Source organism: Leopardus geoffroyi, chromosome B4 (genome assembly GCF_018350155.1).
Source record: "Leopardus geoffroyi isolate Oge1 chromosome B4, O.geoffroyi_Oge1_pat1.0, whole genome shotgun sequence".
In the NCBI taxonomy this organism is placed as follows: domain Eukaryota; kingdom Metazoa; phylum Chordata; class Mammalia; order Carnivora; family Felidae; genus Leopardus; species Leopardus geoffroyi.
Genome location: NC_059341.1, coordinates 126,126,268 through 126,143,841, shown reverse-complemented (window position 1 = coordinate 126,143,841; position 17,574 = coordinate 126,126,268). Strand labels below are relative to the sequence as shown.

Genomic DNA, 17,574 nt, shown 5'->3' with positions numbered 1-17,574 from the left:
AAGGAGGGCGCTGTGATCTGGGTAGTGAGGAAGAGAGGATTCCTTTTTCTTTCCCTATCTGAAGTCCTGATTAAAGAAAAAAAACAAAACTAAATTTCACAGTAACCTGGTCCCAAATCTTTGTCTTCCTGTGAAATAAAAGACCTAAACGTTCTCTGAAGTTCCTACAGCTATGATGATCATCCCATGACTCATTTTTGGAGTATCAAGATGGAAACCTATTACTTTTCTTTGTCCCAAACACTTCCCCACGACCAGCAAACCTGCTGTAAAATGAATGCTTTGCCCCAAAAATAGCGTGTTTCTTTTTTTTCTATTACAAAAAGTTAACAAAAAAGACCGCTTCTGCCATAATTGCACCCTGCTTTAGACTGGAAGTCTGTGGAGGTATTTTGTCTTCACAATGATTGGGGGAATCCTACTGGCATTTAGCAGGTGGGAGGTCAGGGATCTCTCAAATTCTGCAAGGTTCAGGATAGTGCCTGTGCCTGGCCTGTTAATAGGTGCTTAACAAGTATTTATTGAATGAGCAGAACTATGGCTATAGTTCTCCATTGTAAGGCCTCACTTCTGAGGGAAGTAACTCTCGTCTCATCTGAGGACCTTCAAGTGGGTCATGCACGTACTGCAGTAGGTCAATTTCTTCAAACAAGAATGTCCATCTGGGGGGCACCTGGGTGGCTCGGTCGGTGAAGCGTCTGACTCTTGGTTTCAGTTCAGGTCGTGATCTCGTGGTTTGTGGGTTCGAGCCCCACACTGGGCTCTTCTCTGTCTCCTTCTCTCTCTGCCCCTCTCCTGCTCACTCTCTATCTTTCTCTCTCTCAAAATAAATAAATAAACATTCAAAAAAATTTTTTAAAAAAAAGAAAAAGAGAAGAATGCCAATCTGGGAGCAATTCCTCATTCTTCTCTAAACTATAACCTCCTCAGGGGCAGTAACAACGATCCATATGGTAGTTATTAGGGCTGTTCACAAATATTCCCAGATCGCCTCCTTTTGGAATGGGATAGAATTATACTTTTCCACCCCTTTCCATTGTTAGCCATGATAAAACGACTTGTGTTGGGCAGTGAAATATGATTGGATGTGTGTCTTTTCTAGAGGGACACTTAAGAGCCAGTGTGCATTCCACCATGTTTGTTCACTCCCACTACAGAGACCATGGATCTCAGTAATGAGATGGGGCTCTGGGTAGCTGAGTGACTAGGATGAGTAGTCTCCCTCCACAGCTGTATTGGGTATATAGAATCCAAGGTCCACCTTGGCAGGCTGATAACAGATTGTGAGCAAGGGATAATTTATTGTTTCGTTAGGCCATTGAGATCTAATGTTACTTGGTACCACAGCAGAATTTGGCTTATCCTGAGCGCCATTGTCCAAGCTGAAGTTTTTAAGGAAAGCCAATAAAAAGCATGCCTACTTCAGCCAAAATCTGAACAAAATGTGAAAAAAGACAACAAGAAAAGCAGATGGAGGCCAAACTCTTAGCTTTATTATTAATTTAACCCAGAGAACACTAGACTGAGCGAATTTCCCCACAAAGCATGTGCTGGTGGAGGGGGACACCGACTCAGCCTAGTCTCACAGTTTTTTCTGGATGCATGTTTGGGAGGACTGCTGGAGCAAATACCACAGACTGTGGCGTCAAGAACCCGAAATTACATTCCTCACGGTTCTGGAGGCCAGAAGCCTAAGACCAAGGTGTCAGCAGCATTGGTTTCTTCTGAAGCTTCTCTCCTTGGCTTGTCGATGGCTGTCTTCTCTTACCTGTGTTTTGACACTGGCTTCCCTCTGTGTGTGTTCATGTCCTGATCGCCTCTTCCTGTAAACACACCAGTCATATTGGATTAGGGCCGACTGCCAAAGATCACACTTCAACTTAGTTGCCTCTTTAAAGGTCCTATCTCCAAATAGTCACATTCTGAGGTACTGGGAGCTAGGACTTCGACAGATGAATTTGGGGGCTGGGGGCACAATTCAGTTCGTAAGAGTAGGTTTTGCGGTTGGAATGTGACTCCAAAGGACCCAAATGGTGGACTCGAGACAAATATGTCTCATTTTACTCTTTGCAAGTGTACTGTTCAACCCCTTGCAAATTGACTGATGGCCTGGCCTCCAGTCTCTCCAAGGAAGAGGGGTGAAAGGTTGGAGAAACAGCAACCACTTCATCCCAGCTGTACTCTCTCCACATGGAGGAGACACTGAGAACAAGAGAAAATATTCCCCTCCTAACCCTCCATATCTGGTTCAGCCCTGTGTCTTCACCACCCAACATGGGACCTGGTTCATGGAAGACACTCAGTATACAAAACAGTCTCTTTTGTGATATTTAAGTTTTTTGAAAAAAATCTGGTTGCACCACTGTTGTGTCATGCTGTTCTTTAGCACATGTGTCTATTTTTTTTTTTTTTCTATTCCGCCCCCAACTGCTAGGAGAAAGAATTTCCTGGGTCCCTGACCACACACCGCATTGGAGAAGGCACATCGCAGCTGCCTACTGAGCTGGTGGCAAATCAAGGTCTGGGTTTATTTTTGACTTCTGAGTTCCTCTCGCTACACTCAGGTCTGAGAAAAAGGAATATGGCCTTGGAGAGCCTGGGCAAATGACAGGGCTGACAACTATCTCCCCAGTAGAAACCAAGCCACCGTGGTAACAGCCGTTGGTCCCTGCAGACCTAACAAGTATGGAGAGACTCTGGCAAGTCTCATTGCCTCTGGAAAGGAGAATGAACTTGAGGCAGCCAAGCCAATGTGCGCATCTCTGCCGCTGAGAAGCCAAAGTGGCCTCTGAAAGATTAATGGGGCACTTGGTTCTCAGCTTCTTAACAAGGGAGGAGGGAAAAAGCTTTCTGAAAAATAGCAGCAGCTTTGGGAAGGGATTCCAGAGGAGGGGGTTGAGGGCCCTGAAAGGATCCCTGGTCCTTTTCATCCCCTTAATCCTTGCTTTCTTTTTTCCCACAGTATCTCACCAGCCCACTTCTCCTGCTTCCTCTTCCCATTTCTTCTTTGGTGTGGCCTCCCCAAATGATTTCTGCCTTCCCTTCCAGTTGCCCTGTCACCCGACCTTCTTCCTGCTCTCATTCATCAGGAGCAGGAGCGCTTTGGATGATGGAAAGACACAGACTTTGGAATGCAGCCTGGGCTTTCAGCTCACCTCTGCATCTTCCTAACATGTGCACAATGGACATGGATTGTGTCTGTCCCCTTCCTTTGGGGATGGCGCCCATATATTTCATCATGGAAATGTCCCTCCCTGCTGAAGATGATTCTGGTTGAGATGTCAATCGAGTGGCACCATCCACCACACCACAGTGTATGGCATATGATCAGAGCGTGCAACTTCACTTGACTCAGTGATTGAACCAAGGTGGCCAAGCAGGGCCCATCAAAATGCTTCTGGAGGTCAATGTGGACTATAAGCTGGAAGGACCATGGCCTTTGGCTTCTGAGAGCCATCTTCCCTCCCCATGGATGGGAGGCTTTCTGAACGGGAAGCCACACGGAACAAAGCAGAGTTAAAGACAGGGCACGGATAGGACCCCCGATCCAGGAAAAGTGTCAGATCAACCCCTGCACCCTCATGTGTATTTTTTCATCACATAAGCCACTAGAGTTTGGGTTTTTTTCTTTAACCCTTGAACTACTTTGAATGTGGTTTCTGTCACTTGTAACCAATGCAGCCTTAATAATCACACTATGTGGCTTTAGGCAACTCATTTAACTTTCCTGGAATCTCAGTTTTTTCACCTAAAAATGGACTCCCATCCCTCATGCCCCCATTTTAAGTGGGGGTGCATCCAAAGAAAATGTGTTCCCTTCTACTACAAAACTCAGCATACTTTCCTATGGCATTCTGAAGGTAGACTTGTCTCCCTCTAGACTGAGGGCTGAGGGATGTGTCTTATTCATCTTAGTGCTTCCAGCATTTAACCCTGGGACACAAAAGGAACTCAATAATTATTGATTCACTCCCATGTTTCCCTCTTCTTTTAGAAGTCAAATTATAGCCTCCTATTTGTAGCTCTTACTTTTCTATTTTCTTTCTTTCCTGGGCCAAGTTTCCAGCCGATTTCCCCTAGTCCTCCTGTAGGTAAATTTTCTTACTTGGATACTTGATGTCTGTGCAAATTATAATTATTAGTAATTGTGTGTCCAACTGGTACTGTAAAGATCTGTTTCATCTCTCCTTGCCAGGGAAGGGGCACGTGGCCAACTGTGCCCACAAATGACTAGTGGCTACAAGATTGCAAAGCTTTCATGGCCCAAAGTAATTGCTAGTGCAAGAATACGTCCAAAGTTCATTTCAGCTTGGCATTAAAGCAGCAAGTCACACGCAGACTCCATTCCTGCCCCCACCCCACCCCGCCAAGTCGGACTATGACATCTTGTCAAACAAGGGACATTTTTCATACTGCAGTTACCCTGGGACACATCCACACAAATGCACCATGATCCCGAGGTGAACATGTGGCCAAGAAAACTCCCTTCCCCCCTGCTTCCCAATTCCAGGCCCTTCTTCTGGCTTTCTGGTTTGGGTAAATGGTACCGACGTTGTCCCAGGCACCAGGCCCCCAACGAGGTGATCATGTTAAACTCCTTTCTCTTTGTTCCCAAGTCATGAACATTCCATCTCAAATCCTTTCTCTTTTACTGCCATCGCCCCAATTTCAAGACAGCTTACCTCCCCCTCCCCATGTTATTTTAGGGGTCCTCCATTTGCTACCTTCCCTACCCATCTCCTTCCCATTCAGTCCAGCCCTTAACCCCCTCACTCTGACACTTTTAGGGGCTCCCCACCACCAAATGAATCAAGTAAAAATATTTCACTGCCACATTCAAACTGTTAGGTAAGATAGCTGCAAGCCAAATCTCGGGCCTCACCTTCCCTTTGTTCCCACCAGACTAGTTTACAGCCTATCCCTAGTGTGATCTGTGCTCACATTTGCCTGCTTTTTTATTTTTTAATTTTTAACATTTTTTTTTTGAGAGACAGAGACAGAGCACGAGTGGGGGAGGGGCAGAGAGAGAGGGAGTCACAGAATCAGAAGCAGGCTCCAGGCTCTGAGCTGTCAGCACAGACCCCGACTCGGGGCTCAAACTCACTAGCTGTGAGATCATGACCTGAGCTGAAGTCGGTTACTTAACCAGCTGAGCCGCCCAGGTGCCCCTACGTTTGCTCTGCTTCTATTTCTGCCTTAAATACCTTCTCTCCTGTTAGAAGCTGTTTTCCCAGGACTAATTCAGATGCTGTACAGATTGTCTCCCTTCCAGCCACCTCGACACCATGGAATTAACCCACGTGTGAGGAAAACATTCTTGTTGGCTCATGTTGCCTCAAGTTTTGTGAGTTCGACGGCTGGTTCTGTTTTTTTCACCAGGTTTGACTCCAGATGGCAACTTGTCTCCAAAAATTCAAGTCATCCTCATTACAGAATTTCCAGTCCTCAGAACCTTCCAGAATCATAGCTAGTGGTTAGTGGGCATTCCCTCTGTGCATGGTTGAGAGCTTTCCACTCACTATCTCATTAACTTCTCGCAATCCCCTTGTGAGGTAGACACTGTTATGACCTTCAGTCGACAGCTGGCTTCCTCTGAGGGACGTCGCTAGCAATAGGCACTGCTTCTGATTCTAAAGCCTGTGCTTCCCACTCAAAACATGCTACAGTTTTCATACAGAACAAGCAATGGGAGCAGGCATCATATCCATGCTAACTTTCTGGAAAAATTTCTTTGGTCCAAGCTGACCACTTCCCTGAGGAAAATCCATGCCCTTTACATTTCGTATATAAAACAATCTCACTACTTGGATCATGGGCACCTCTCATATGATCTTGTTTCCAAAACTGATTGTTTCATATTGCCATTTAAACGTAAGATTTATGGTCATGCCTGGGGATTCTGTTTCTCCTGTACCATCCCTGGCTGAAGAAAACAAGCGAATACATTTTCCCTTTCAACATTTCCCTGAAAACAAGTACACAGGCTAGGAAGATAGACAATTCTCTGCTTATCATTTCAGCATTTAACCACTTTTTTCCTAAATTTACTCATTTTATAAAAACCTAAAAATCATTGAAGCCTCTGACCCATGGATGCTCTCAAATCCTTCAACCTTTTGGGTCATGCCTGTTTCTCATGTAAAATCAGATGGCTTGAGGCCTCAATCTTTGAAAATAGCAGAAACCGGCCAGCTGTCAGAAGTTTCCAGTAAAACAAAAAGCAGCTTGAGGAGGAATTTTGACCGCCTTTATATATGTTAATTATGGACCCTAAGGGTCAAAAAGAGGGAAGGGGAACTAAGCCAGGAGGAGAGGAATATTATATATCAGTCAGAGTCCTACTAGCATATGCTAAGGTAGTAAACTCCCAGAGCCCAGGGACTTTCACATGAAAATTTATTTTGCTCACAAAAAGTCCACTGCAAGACCCATGGCTCTCCAGGAAACTCCCTTCCAAGTGATGATTCAGGGAGCCAATATGCTTCTGTCTTGTGATTCCAATATCTCCACACATGGCTTCCAGGATGACTGAGCAGGGGAAGAGAGAACCAAAGAGTCAAGAAGAAGATTTTCACTACCTCAGCCCGGAAATGACACATGTCATTTGTTTGTAGTTCATTGGCCAAAACCGTCACAGAGCTGTGTGCAACTTGGGAGGCAGCTCAAAAGTGTGGAAAAGCTCCTGCATATTAAGTAAGGAATCAGCGCTCTGCCTGGAGGACGCGGTTCAGGTCAATTAATTTACTTTTAATTTATTTACTAGGCAATCTTCTAAAATATATGAAACTTTCCTCTTTATACTTCTGTGCTTTCTCCTGTGGAACCTGAAGTAGAAGAAGAAGGAGAGAGACAAAAGGTAGAAAAAGGAGAACAGTGATTTACTCTGTGACTTGCTTTTAGATTCCAAGGCAAACAATTTGAAATTTACATTTGTATCTCATTTTACTGACCTCAGTACTTTTAAAGGAGCATCACAATGAGATACCATCTCACACCTGTCAGAATGGCTAAAATTAACAACTCAGGAAACAGCAGATGTTGGGGAGGCTGTGGAGAAAGGGGAACCCTTTTTACATTGTTGGTGGGAATGCAAACTGTTACAGCCTCTCTGGAAAACAGTGTGGAGGTTCCTCAAAAACTTAAAAGATAGAGCTACCCTATGGCCCAGCAATTGTAGTACAAGGTATTTATCCAAAGGTTACAAAAATGCTGGTTTGAGGGGGACATGCACCCCAATGTTTATAGCAGCACTATCAACAATAGCCACATTATAGAAAGAGCCCAAACGTCCATCAACTGAAGAATGGATACAGAAGATGTGGTATATATATATATATATATATATATATATATATATATATACAATGGAATACTACTTGGCAATCAGAAAGAATGAAATCTTGCTATCTGCAACAAAGTGGATGGAACTAGTGTGTATTATGCTAAATGAAATAAGTTAGGCAGATAAGGACAAATATCATATGATTTTACTCATACATGGAATTTAAGAAACACAACAGATGAACATAGGGGAAAGGAAGGAAAAATAAGATAAAAACAGAGAGGGAGGCAAACCATAAGAGATTCTTCAATACAGAACAAACTGGGGTTGCTGGAGGGGAGGGGGGCGGGCTAGATGAGCAATGGGTACTAAGGAGGGCACTTGTTGGGATGAGCATTGGGTGTTGTATATAAGTGACGAATTACTAAATTCTACTCCTGAAGCCAATACTACACAGTATGTTAACTAACTTGAATGTAAATAAATACATTGGGAAAAAACAGCATCACAGAACAGTCTAACAACTAATATTCAAAGCCCAATTATTTCATTCACTAATTTGTGACCTTGAACATCTAACTTGACCTCTCAGATTCTCAGCATGCTCTGCAGCACATCAGAAATATATTCATTTCTGTGAAGTTCACATTAAGTATGAAATGCCTAGTAAAGGGCTCCCAGCTCACAGTAAGTGCTAAAGAGTTTGCTGAATGACTGATTCTCCATGAGCAAATTAACTGCTTCCTATTTAAAATAGTATAAGCTGCTAACTTCACCATACTATGAAATATAAGTGGTACAAGAGGTCTAAGACCATTTTAGTTGATCAGAATGTCATGGTTGGTAAATTCATTTCTTTTTTTTTTAATTTTTTAATGTTTTTATTTCTTTTTGAGAGAGAGAGAGATACAGAGTGCAAGCAGGGAGGGGCAGAGAGAGAGGGATACACAGAATATGAAGCAGACTCCAGGCTCTGAGATGTCAGCACAGAGCCTAATGTGGGACTTGAACCCACGAACCACGAGATCATGATCTGAGCCAAATTCAGATGCGTAACCAACTAAGCCACCCAGGTGCCCCAGTAAATTCATTTCTGAGAGGAAATGGCTTTTGTTTTCTTTTGTTTTTTGAGAGGAAGTGTTTTAAAATTAAAGCAATGGTCATTGTACTCCACTGAGCTCTTGTGAAACTGAAAATAGATATCTGTGAAAAGACTATGTAAACTATAAAGTGCCATATAAATGTAAAATATTGGTGTTAAAAATACTGTGACAAGGGCTGGCTTCACACGTGTGTGACCTGTATAGTAGTCACACAGGACCCCACGTTTAGGAGGGTCTCACACTTGACTAAATGATCTGTGGTTGCCATCTTGAAGTTCTTAACCATTTCTGAACAAGGGGGTCCACATTTTTATTTTGCATTGGGCCCCAAAAATTATGTAGCTGATACTGGTTGTGATTCAAAATATCACTACTTTTTGTCAACGAAAGGGAGTTCTATTTTTATTTATTTTTTGGGAGATAGAGTGCGAGTAGGGGCACAGAGGTGAGAGAAAAGGGCAAAGGGGAAAAGAGAGAGAATCTTAAGCAGACCTCATGCTCAGTGCAGAGCCCAACATGGGGCTCAATCCCACGACCTTGAGATCATGACCTGAGCCAAAATCCAGAGTCAGACACTCAACTGACTGAACCAACCAGGCACCCTGAAACGGGGAGTTTTAGATGTTCTTTCTGGTCCCTTTCAGCCCTAAAATTATATAATTCTAAAAATATTCCAAATGTTATACCATTTTAATTTTTGTTTTTTAAAACCCTTCCGCCATTCTTTTGTTTCGAATCAAGCATTTTTTAAAGTATCTGTTATTTCTCACAAGCTCTCAATCTTCCAGTTTCCACTCCCATGAAACTCTGGGAAAAGATTTTATTTTCCCCACTAGATTCAGTCTACTTAGCTAAGGTCCTTAGAGACAATTCCAACTTTGTGTTTTTATGAGGCCTCTTTCAAAGTGTGCTGTGCTGTGCACTTGATGGTCTGAACTCTAGACTGAAGACTTATATTGGTATTGAGCAATGTGTTTTATGCTTTTGCAAAAGAACATATTTTTTAAACATCTACACTGGAAAGAAAACTTTGCAGTTATGGTATTCTGCTTCCGAATCAGGGAAGCTGTAATATAGCATAAAATGTTGAAGATTTGGCATTAGTAGACTTATGTTCAAGTTCTTGATTCATCAGGTGTTAGATATGTGAGCCTAACCAAGTTGCTTAAATCTCTCTGGGTCTTAGTTTCCTCATCTGCAAAATGGAGTCGGGGGAGAAGGGGACGGCTACGATCTACTTCAAAGGGTTCTGAGGAGAAGACTTGAAAACAATGTTCTTATTTTGTTTGTTTGTTTATTTTGAGAGAAGAGGGGCAGAGAGAAAGAGGGAGAGAGAGAATCCCAAGCAGGCTCTACACTGTCAGCACAGAGCCTCATGCGGGGCCTGATTTCATGAACCATGAGGTCATGACCTGAGCTGAAATCAACAGTCAGGCGCTTAAATGACTGAGCCACCCAGGTGCCCCCAAAATAATGTTCTTGAAATGACTTTTAAGTTGTGGTGTATCCAAAGAAGGGATTATCATGCTATACAGTTGTTTTCATTCTAAATAATTTTGTCCCATGAATGAATTAATCAACCATGGTAACTAGAAAACTAAGGTGACCCTAAGATGGCCCTATACTCCAATATTTTTATTTAACATCATGGTGGTCAGCCCAACAGATTGCACTGGATTAGGCAGAAAACAGGTTATTTTGTTGGAAGATGTTCACTTAACAAACATCTTTCGAGCGTCCACTCAAAGATATGCCAAGAACTGATATTAGGTCACACCTAATATATCCTAAAAAACAAAACTACATAGCATTATACATTCCATCATAAACATTCCATTGGCAAATATTTAGTAGGCATCCACTACATGACATAATATGAAGACTTTTTTAAGCTTTTTAATTTATTTTGACAGAGAGAGTGCTCAAGTGGGGGGAGGGGCAGAGAGAGAGAGAGAGAGAGAGAGAGAGAGAGAGGGAATCCCAAGCAGGCTCCACACCCTCAGTGCAGAGCCCAGTGCAGGGCTCAAACTTGTGAACCATGAGATCATACCTGAGCCAAAGTCAGACGCTCAACATCCTGAGCCACCCAGGTGCCCCATTTGAAGATTGTTAAAGAAGAGTTAAGAGGTGCACTGAGGATTGTAATAAACCCATCAAGTCCTGTTTTGTTTTGTTTTTTTAATCATGTGACAAAGTGGGGAAAGAAAGTTAGTGTAAAAAGCTGGAAACAGAAATCCTCAGGGAATTAATGGCAAAATACCACAATGGGCCATTTCAGTTAAGAAGGGTAACCCTTGGGCCAGGGGTGGGCTGGGCAGGAGAGAGAAGTAGAAAATCAAATATTCAAAGAAGATAAGATTGTATTGCTGCTAGTACATAATAAAGTAAGAATTATAAACTTCTGCAAGGCATCTCAGAAGGAAGAGCATGAAGTAACTAGAATAGAAGGGGTCTGAGGGAGCTTAAAGGAGGAGATGGGGTTGGGGAAAGAGAGAATAGGCAGAAGGTGTGGAAGGACTGGGCCCTCGGAAGGAGTGGTGGCCAGTTAGAGGCTCCCAATGGCAGGAATGACCATTGCTTCCAGCTGAATCTACTGTGGGTCACACAACTCCAAGGCAAGATATCAACCTGTTAGTTATTACAGCAGTTTCTCAGCAGACGGTAATGAAGGTCTCAAGGAAGATAGGCTTTCTTTCTACTCACACAGAGTCATTCAGACCGGCATGACTACATTGGCCAGAAAACTTTGAAAATCACTGTTCACTTTTACATGGTTTCCAGCAATGTAGTCCTTCCAGCTCCTGGCTCTTGGGCATCACCCTCAAATACTCACATAAACTATCCTATACAGGATATCCTGGGATTTTTTAAAAACTCAAGGGAAAGGGCCAAAAAGGAAGGTTAGAAAAGGAGAGCTGTGCAGGGAGGCACTGGTAAGAGACTGGGAACTCAGTAAAATCCTGAAGTCACCAGGAAAATCGTTAAGTACCTGGAGAATCCCTGTGGGCGTGAGGGGTGGGAGAGGCATGATGGGGTTTCCACTGTTTGTCAGGTGGATGTACAAACAGTTTTTCTTTAAATATCATAGGACAGGGTAACTCCAGATGGCTGAAGAATAAGAGTCTCAAAAGTCAACATCTGTGTTATAGGTTAACCTTGTTAGATGTGTCTTTCAAATGAAATCCCCTCTAGCCACACAGAAACTCAAGCTATTCTGTTAGTCCTTTATCATCAAATGTGTGTGTGTGTGCACACGTGCACACACACACACACACACACACACACACAATGGGGCTACCGGCTTTTAAACTCCACCTACTAGGTATGTCCTGATGGCAAATTTCCAGACAATGTCGCCAAGAAACTTGGAGCCATCTTTCTCCCACCCAAGCTTTTTATGTGACTTTAGGAAAGACCCCTTAACCTCCCTGAACCCCAGGTAAAAACACCTGTCCTGCCTCCCCCACCAGTTGTGATTAAAACAAAACAAAGCAACATAGCAGAAGTATCCTTAGATGCAACTAATGCAACTATCCTTGGAAAGCTCCCCCGCCAAAGGGCTGTAGACCCTGAGGGAAAGTCATTCATACAAGGGTCCATTTTCATGTCCCTGGAGGGCTGGGACCACACTGGGGACAAGAATGGCCCCTGGGACAAGCCATTGTTCTCTGCAGAAGTAAGACACTGCCCAGTGTAAGCAGTTCCTCCAGCTGCCCGGAAGTGGTACTTGCTGGGGCTGGGGACTTGCTGGGGCCCAGGAGGTGTCCCAAGGTTCCACAGAAAAGATTCCCATTTTACTTGAAAACACAGGCTTCCCCGCCTCTCACCACCCCCAGAATTTGAGACCACATGTAGTCTTGCTGGTCATTTTTTCCTGAGATTGTCCAACTCTTGCCGCTGATTATCAGTTGGAGCCAGCGTAACAAAACCTGCGTTTCCGTGCTGGATTTTATTGAAATGCTTCTGATATCAGCCAGAGGCTGTGGTAAGTGTGCAGCTAGTACATGTAGAAGGGTTTTTCCTTTCCCTGGAGGGAGCCCCAGCAGGCTTTATAAGTCAGTACTATTGACTGGAAAGGCAGAGACTTACTGTAAGTAAGTGCTATCCCTTCCGCTTTTAAGAAACAATGAACTATTTCCTGGTTTTTCGATTAGGAAGGCTTTCTCAGACTATGAAGGAAAAAATGTAATGTATAATAAATATACTAAGGAATGAGCATGATTCATAGCAATTCAAAGGAATCATCTGAGCTGATGTCTTATAGCCCAGGAATCTGCATTTACTGGCAGCCTCTGTAAATCGACCTTCCATGAATATGATGGTGAATACCCCAAATTCCAGAAAACACAAAACAACTCATTTCAAACTCTAGGCATTTGTTCAAGACGTAAAGATTCCTTGAATGGTAGAGTAGACTAAAAGACATGAATGCCCCTCAGTGTCTTTTTATCATTTGCATTGAAAACTGCTCTGAGGGGTGTGAGGGCAAGCCTGCCAAGGGCTTGACTTCCTCCCACAGACGGCTTTCTGGGGATGGGGAGAGGAGAAAGAGGAAAGGAAAAGTGGTTTGTGTCCTAGCATCTTCTTGGGACTTGTGTGCCTATCAACACAGAAAACTCTACAAGAGATCATCAGACCTGAACATGTCCCCAAGTCACTGTCATCTGTACCCACCCATGTCTCTTTCCATCCCTGGCCACAGAAAACGAGGTTTCCCTTCTGTCTGAAGCTATGTCTTCCCAGGATTTTCCAAAGCAGTGCATCGCTATCTTACTGTCTGTATCCGCTTCTCAATCATTCCAGACCCTTGTCTCTACAGACAAGCTCACGTCCCCTCTATCCTAAGGATGGGGGATGTCTTCTTTGTCCTTTTTGCCACAGATGAATTTCAAAACTGTTCTGCCTACACACTGTTTACCTGTCACCCACTGCAGTCTGGCTTCTCCCTGAAACTGGTAAGAATTACTATGTACCATCTACTGGCCACGTCCTAAAATCCTCTCTTCAGTAATTATTGTAATTTACTTTTCTGCTGCCTGGGATTATTTTCACACTGACCTTTCTGACCTTTCTTTCTACCAATTGTATAAGGATGGTTTCTCTTTCTCCTGCTCTTTTCAATTGCTGTAGTTCAGTTTTTACTGTCAAATCTTCTTTAATGGCTCTTTAAGTGTAGGACCATTACAGAATTCCATCCTCATTTTTCTACATGAGAATCTGTAAAAAGAGGGTGGTGTGGCTCGTGGAAATGTGAATGTGACAGCCACTTTGGAAAAGAGTCTGGCAGTTCCTTGAAGAGTTAAAAGTAGAGTTACCATTTGACCCAACCTGTCCACTCCTAGGTATATCTCCATACACCCAAGGGAAATAAAAACACATGTAAATACAAAAACTTAAACACAATTATTTATACCAACATGATTCATGATAGCGAAAAGGTAGAGACAACACAAATGTCCACCTACTGATGAATGGAGAAACAAAATGTGGTCTATCCATACAGTGGAATACTATTCAGTCCTAAAAGGAAATGATACATGCTACAGCATGAATAAACTTTGAAAACACACTACAGCATGAATGAAGTGGGTCACAAAAGACTACATCATAATAGTTCCAATTATATAAAATGTCCAGCATTGAAAATTTAGTGTCTTAAAGCAACAGCAGTTACCTACTTCTCACAATTCTGCAGATTGACTACATGGTTCTTCTGCATCAGGTGGTCATGGCTGGGGTTCTGATAGGGCTGGATGTTGTAAATGTCCTCATTCACATGGCTAGAAGTCAGTGGTGGTCACTGACTGGGTGCTCAGCTGGGACAATCATCCAGAGGCTTCAGTTCTTATCCACATGGGTCTCTCCACATGGGCACTTGATCTTCCTCTTATTATGGTACCTTGGCTCCAAGAAAGACCATTCCAAGTTGACAAACCCAATGTGCAAGGACTTATCAAGCAACCACTGTTGCACAATGCTTGCCAGTTTTTTATTAGCCAAAGCTATTCATATGGCAAAGCACAGTCAATATTAGAAAAGCTGACTTAAATGCTGGGAGTCATGGTTTATTGAGGACCACCAAAGTGGTAGGCTTCATAATGAGAAACATGACAGATGTTGGACAAGTTTTTAGAGAACCGACAAGAATTTTTCTTCCTCTCTGACCAGCTAATTATTTTAGTAGCTTCTCTGTGGAACACTTAAAGGCAACAAAAGGTAAACATATTTATCAAACATCAGACTAAATGTCTGGCCCTTTTTATATGCTAGAAATACTTTACAGAGGGAAGACTAAACCTGGCTTTAAGAAGATTATGGTCATATCAGAGAAACAGGTATGCAAATATGCAACTACAAAACAGTGTGATAATATGATAAAAGTGTTTCTCTTCACAGCAAAGTGGGAGCCCAGAGGAGGGAGCTCCTCAGTGTGCTTCAGAGAAGAGAGGAGGTATTTTTCGGCCAAACATGGGCAGGGGAAGAACCGCCTAGGCAAGGTGAAATATCATATATCATCAAGGCAATCTTTGCTAAAATTACACTTCAGTAATCTGGGATGTAAAGGGTGTGTGTGTGTGTGTGTGTGTGTGTGTGTGTGTGAATTGGTGCTTAAAAGATACAGTTGGACAGGTATGTGGAGACCAGATCAGAAAGGATCTTGTGTTCCATGCTGAAGTGTCCCAGGCCCCCATGATCACCCCCTGGGGGATGGGGATCCATAAAAGACTTCATCAGAGAGGCAGGGAGATTGGATTTGTGCATTATGCAGATTGCCTAACTCTGCATCCTGCTGTGGTTTTTGTTTGCTAAATGCCATTCTTGTAGCATGACTCAGTGCTTCCACACATTCCCCCCAAACAATCTCCTCCACAAAACATGAGTGAGAAATGTAGATTTTCTCTACTTTTGTACATGTGGAGATTTCTACATCTCCACGGAAACTAAAAGTTTCATGGGGGAGACTGTAGCGGGATTCACATTTCAGGGTGCACTGAACCCCCCTCCCCCAAATCCCTATTCTCCCTAATCCCTCCCTTGGCTGCCAGCAGGGTTCCTACCTCTCTGGACCCTTCCCCTGCAAAACCCTTCATTTTTCAGACCCTAGATCTTTATTCAGGAATCAGTCTCCCCTCTTCTTCCATCTCACTATTTCTTTCTAACTCATGAAGAACAATAATAGAGCGTGATTCCCATGCTTCCATTCCCATCACCTCACTCAGCAAACAAAGACCTGCCAATGTCAATATCTTCAAACACCTTGAAAGGCAGCAAGGAATATTACTTACATAAGTAAAATGTCAGTGTATGTTTCTGATGTATCTTTAAAATCTCACTTTGGAAGCAACGTGTGAAATGGATTGGTTGGGGACAGTAAGACCAAACACAGAGAGACCAATAAGGGATTATATTAGCACGGGAAAAATATGTGCAGAGCCTGAGACAGGGGCTGTTAAAATGGCTGTAGACGGGGCAGAAATGATAGCAATTAGAAGGTAGAATCAAGTGGACTTTGCCATTAATACAGCCCCTTACATTCACTAAAAATAGCAATGTTACTTCCTCAAATAGAATAGGATTTGTTAGGATCTGGGACTATTTGCTGAGCCAGACCTAGGAAGGGAAGTAACAGTGCGACAGGGAATGAACTGAAATGTTGTTATGGCGGTCCTCTCAACTTCCCGTGTCAGCCATATTGGAACTATCAGGTAAGACAGCTCATTATGAGACTGATTTTTTAAAACACAAGACCTCACACATCCAAATAGGTGTTGGCCTCTAAGTCACCAAGGGTAAGCGTCTCTTATTCCAACAATGCTGCCATTGTTGAAATCCATTCTGAAGTCCTCTTTGGCATCTGCATTTGGAGCCAGGATATGAGACACCCAATAGTCTGGCCTCATTACCTGATGGTGACTTTTTAATTTTTTCCTCTGGATAGCTTTAGTCACCTTGAACATCCAAGTTGCTTTCCAGACACTAAGACGAAGACTTTGGTTTAGAAAAATAAACTGGGACATGAGAATGGAAGAGGCTCAGCTGAGGCTCATGGTCAGGAAAACAACCGTAGCCAACAGACTTGTTAGGAAGTGATGCCAGAGTCAGTCCTGCCTGCCTCTTTACTTCCAACTTCCTGAGCCCACACATCATCAGAATGTAATCCAGCAACTTCCCCGGGTATGACACCTCATTCCTGGGATGCGACAGGCAAAGGGGATTCAAAGAAATAGAGAAAGACAGAGAAGCCTGGAAATGAGCTTTTTCAAAAAGTGCCCCTGCTAGTTTTCAACAGAATGAGCCTGAAAACGTGTTTTCCTTTTGTGAACTCATTACTTATCTCCAAAATCAGTCGTACCAGGGAAAGGTGGGCATTTCAGAGTAGTCCAGGTTCAGGGGGGAAGCCCAGGTAGTTTCAGTATGAGCTGGACAGACATTTCTGGTTGTTAAAAAAAAAAAAAAGATAAGAAAGTATCAAATATTGCATACTATAAACGAATAAATGCATTTAATGGATGTGAAGTGGCTAGCACAGTGCCAAACAATAAAATTTGCTCAACTGGTATTAAATAAATGCTCAGGAAAATCATGGGCATTTGTTGTTGTTTTCTTTGTTTACTTTTTAATGGAAAAACAGTAGATAAACCAACACAGATTCTACTGCTTCCACATAGTTGCTAATTTCAAATAATTGCTTTTATTTATTTAATATGCATATGGAGAGTACATAGATGTAGATAGTCCCAGACACTGTTGTAAGTGAGGTACAAACACTAATTCATTTAATCCTGTTACGAATCTTATGAGTTAGGTACTTTTATTTTTATCTCTGTTTAACAGATGAGAAAACTGGGGGCCTGGAGAGATTAAATAACTTGTCCAAGGTCACTCAGATAATAAATAGTAAGAGCTGTGTTCTTAACCACCACAATCTCTGTCTTTTGAAATTCAACTTTGACAGCCTTTGAATTTCTGGCACCATTGCTTGGATTCAGCAATCCTTTTATATCCAGGGGTTCTTTATGGTGGACCAAGATGAGTTGCACCTCTGGGTTCTCTAGATATGACAGGCAAAACAAAACAACATAGTTTTGTGTTTTTTAATGTTTATTTATTTTGAGAGAGAGAGAGAGAGCAAGAGCAGGGGAGGGACAGAGAGAAAGGGAGAGAGAGAATCCCAAGCAGGCTCCATGC

General features: G+C 42.8%; 1 long non-coding RNA gene across 1 annotated transcript in view; it reads right to left on the bottom strand.

The window, feature by feature from the left end:
• Positions 1 to 1,471: 1,471 nt before the first annotated feature.
• Positions 1,472 to 17,574, bottom strand: part of LOC123590504 — an 85,327-nt gene continuing 69,224 nt past the window's right edge. Inside the window, exon 3 of the long non-coding RNA XR_006708804.1 lies at positions 1,472 to 1,823. This is a non-coding gene — a long non-coding RNA (uncharacterized LOC123590504). The remainder of the gene's footprint in view (positions 1,824 to 17,574) is intronic.